The sequence below is a fragment of the Nomascus leucogenys genome, chromosome 11 (assembly GCF_006542625.1).
Source record: "Nomascus leucogenys isolate Asia chromosome 11, Asia_NLE_v1, whole genome shotgun sequence".
Lineage (NCBI taxonomy): Eukaryota > Metazoa > Chordata > Mammalia > Primates > Hylobatidae > Nomascus > Nomascus leucogenys.
The window spans coordinates 63,047,094-63,050,521 of NC_044391.1; the positions used below are offsets into that span (position 1 = coordinate 63,047,094).

The 3,428-nt window shown below is 48.0% G+C and overlaps 1 pseudogene; it reads left to right on the top strand.

Moving 5' to 3' along the window:
• Positions 1-240: 240 nt before the first annotated feature.
• On the top strand, positions 241-1,892 carry LOC100607720 (annotated as a pseudogene).
• Positions 1,893-3,428: the final 1,536 nt, after the last annotated feature.

Genomic DNA, 3,428 nt, shown 5'->3' on the forward strand with positions numbered 1-3,428 from the left:
GTGACTTTGTTTCCTCATTTGTAAAATGGACATACCTCATTCAATTCTTGTAAAGATTAAAGTAGAAAACACATTTAAAGTGCTTCGAGGGGGGAGCCAGGCTGAGGGTGGGGGTGGGTGGCGGGCGGGCGGAGGGCGGGGAGGCGGGGCGGAGGAGGAGGAAGAGAGACTAGGGCAGCGGAGGAGGCGGAGCGCCGGGTACCGGGCCGGGGGAGCCGCGGGCCCTCGGGGAAGAGACGGATGATGAACAAGCTTTTCATCGGGAACCTGAGCCCCGCCGTCACCGCCGAAGACCTCCGGCAGCTCTTTGGGGACAGGAAGCTGCCCTTGGCGGCATAGGTCCTGCTCAAGTCCCGCTACGCCTTCGTAGACTACTCCGACCAGAACTGGGCCATCCGCACCATCGAGACCCTCTCGGGTCAAGTGGAATTGCATGGGAAAATCATGGAAGTTGATTACTCAGTCTCTAAAAAGCTAAGGAGCAGGAACATTCAGATTCGAAATATCCCTCCTCGCCTGCAGTGGGAGGTGTTGGATGGACTTTTGGCTCAATATGGGACAGTGGAGAATGTGGAACAAGTCAACACAGACACAGAGACCGCCGTTGTCAATGTCACATATGCAACAAAAGAAGAAGTAAGAATAGCCATGGAGAAGCTAAGCGGGCATCATTTGAGAACTACTTCAAGATTTCCTACCTCCCGGTTGAAGAGGTGAGCTGCCCTTCGCCCCCTCAGCGAGCCCAGCGTGGGGACCACTCTTCCTGGGAGCAAGGCCAAGCCCCTGGGGGCTCTTCTCAGGCCAGACAGATTGATTTCCCCCTGCGGATCCTGGTCCCCACCCAGTTTGTTGGTGCCATCATCGGAAAGGAGGGCTTGACCATAAAGAATCACTAAGAAGACCCAGTCCCGGGTAGACATCTATAGACAAGAGAACTCCGGAGCTGCAGAGAAGCCTGTCACCATCCATGCCACCCCAGAGGGGACTTCTGAAGCATGCCGCATGATTCTTGAAATAATGCAGAAAGAGGCAGATGAGGCCAAACTAGCCGAAGAGATTCCTCTGAAAATCTTGGCCCACAATGGCTTGGTTGGAAGACTGATTGGAAAAGAAGGCAGAAATTTGAAGAAAAACGAACATGAAACAGGGACCAAGATAACAATCTCACCTTTGCAGGATTTCAGCATATACAACCCGGAAAGAACCATCACTGTGAAGGGCACAGTCGAGGTCTGTGCCAGTGCTGAGATAGAGATTATGAAGAAGTTGCGTGAGGCCTTTGATATGCTGGCTGTTAATACCCACTCCGGATACTACTCCAGCCTGTACCCCCATCACCAGTTTGGCCCGTTCCCGCATCATCACTCTTATCCAGAGCAGGAGATTGTGAATCTCTTCATCCCAACCCAGGGTATGGGCGCCATCATCGGGAAGAAAGGGGCACACATCAAACAGCTGGTGAGATTTGTGGGAGCCTCCATCAAGATCGCCCCTGCGGAAGGCCCAGACATCAGCGAAAGGTCATCATCACCGGGCCACCGAAAGCCCAGTTCAAGGCCCAGGGGCGGATCTTTGGGAAACTGAAAGAAGAAAACTTTTTTAGGCCCAAAGAAGTGAAGCTGGAAACCCATATCAGAGTGCCCTCTTCCACCGCTGGCTGGGTGATTGGCAAAGGGGGCAAGACAGTGAATGAACTGCAGAATTTAATCAGTGCAGAAGTCATCGTGCCTCGTGACCAAACGCCAGATGAAAATGAGGAAATGATCGTCAGAATTATCGGGCACTTCTTTGCTAGCCAGACTGCACAGCACAAGATCAGGGAAACTGTACAACAGCTGAAGCAGCAGAAGCAGAAATACTCTGAGGGAGTCGCCTCACAGCGCAGCAAGTGAGGATCCCACAGGCACAAGCAAAACAACAGATGAATGTAGCTCTTCCAACACCTGACAGAATGAGACCAAACACAGCCAGCCAGATCAAGAGCAAACCAAAGACCATCTGAGGAATGAGAAGTCGGCGGAGGCGGCCAGGGACTCTGTAGAGGCCCTGAGAATGCCAGGGGCCAAGGAGGGGTGGGGAAGGTCAGCCAGGTTTGCCAGAACCACCGGGCCCCTCCTCCTGTCCCTCAGGGCTTCTGCAGGCTTCAGCCATCCACTTCACCATCCACTCGGATCTCTCCTTAACTCCCATGACGCTATCCCTTTTAGTTGAACTAAAATAGGTAAACATGTTCAAAGCCAAGCAAAATGCACGCCCCTTTTTGTGGAAAATCGTCTCTCTACACGTGTATACCTATTAGAAGGGGAAGATGTTAAGATATGTGGCCTGTGGGTTACACAGGGTGCCTGCAGCAGTAATATATTTTAGAAATAATGTATCAAATAACTCAACTAACTCCAATTTTTAATCAATTATTTTTTCTTTTCTTTTTAAAGAGAAAGCAGGCTTTTCTAGACTTTAAAGAATAAAATCTTTCTTTGGAAGGTCTCACGGTGTAGAGAGGAGCTTCCAGGCCACCCACACAAAATTCACCCAGAGGGAAATTTTGTCAGAAGGACACTCACAGCAGTTCTGGATCACCTATGTATGTCAACAGAAGGGATACTGTCTCCTTGAAGGGGAAACTCTGTCACTCCTCATGCTTGTCTAGGTCATACACCCATTTCTCTTTGCTTCACAGGTTTTAAACTGTTTTTTTTGCATACTGCTATATAATTCTCTGTCTGTCTCTGTTTATCTCTCCCCTCCCCTTCTTCTCTATCTCCATTCTTTTGAATTTCCTCATCCCTCCATCCCAATCCCATATCTACACACCCGCCCCCAACCCCTCTCTGCCAGGTAAAGCAGTGCTCTGAGTATCACATCACACAAAAGGAGCAAAAGCGAAACACACAAACCAGCCTCAACTTACACTTGGTTACTCAAAAGAACAAGAGTCAATGGTACTTGTTCTAACGTTTTGGAAGAGGAAAACAGGAACCCATCAAACCAACCATGCAACCAAACAAGGAAAAAATTCCACAATGAAAGAATGTATTTTGTCTTTTTGCATTTTGGTGTATAAGCCATCAATACTCAGCAAAATGATTTCTTTCTTTAAAAAAAAATGTGGAGGAAAGTAGAAATTTATACAAGGTTGTTGGCCCAGAGCATTAAACTTACAGATATTTTAACGAGAAAAACACACAGGAAAAAGCTACCTCAGGTGTTTTTTACCTCAGCACCTTGCTCTTGTGTTTCCCTTAGAGATTTTGTAAAACTGACAGTTGGAGCATTTTTTAAATTTTTTAAATAAAAATGAGTTGAAAAAAAAATAAGATATCAACTGCCAGCCTGGAGAAGGTGACACTCCAAATGTGCAACAGCTGTTCTGAATTGTCTTCCGCTAGCCAAGACCCTATATGACCTTCTTTTGGACAAACCTTGAA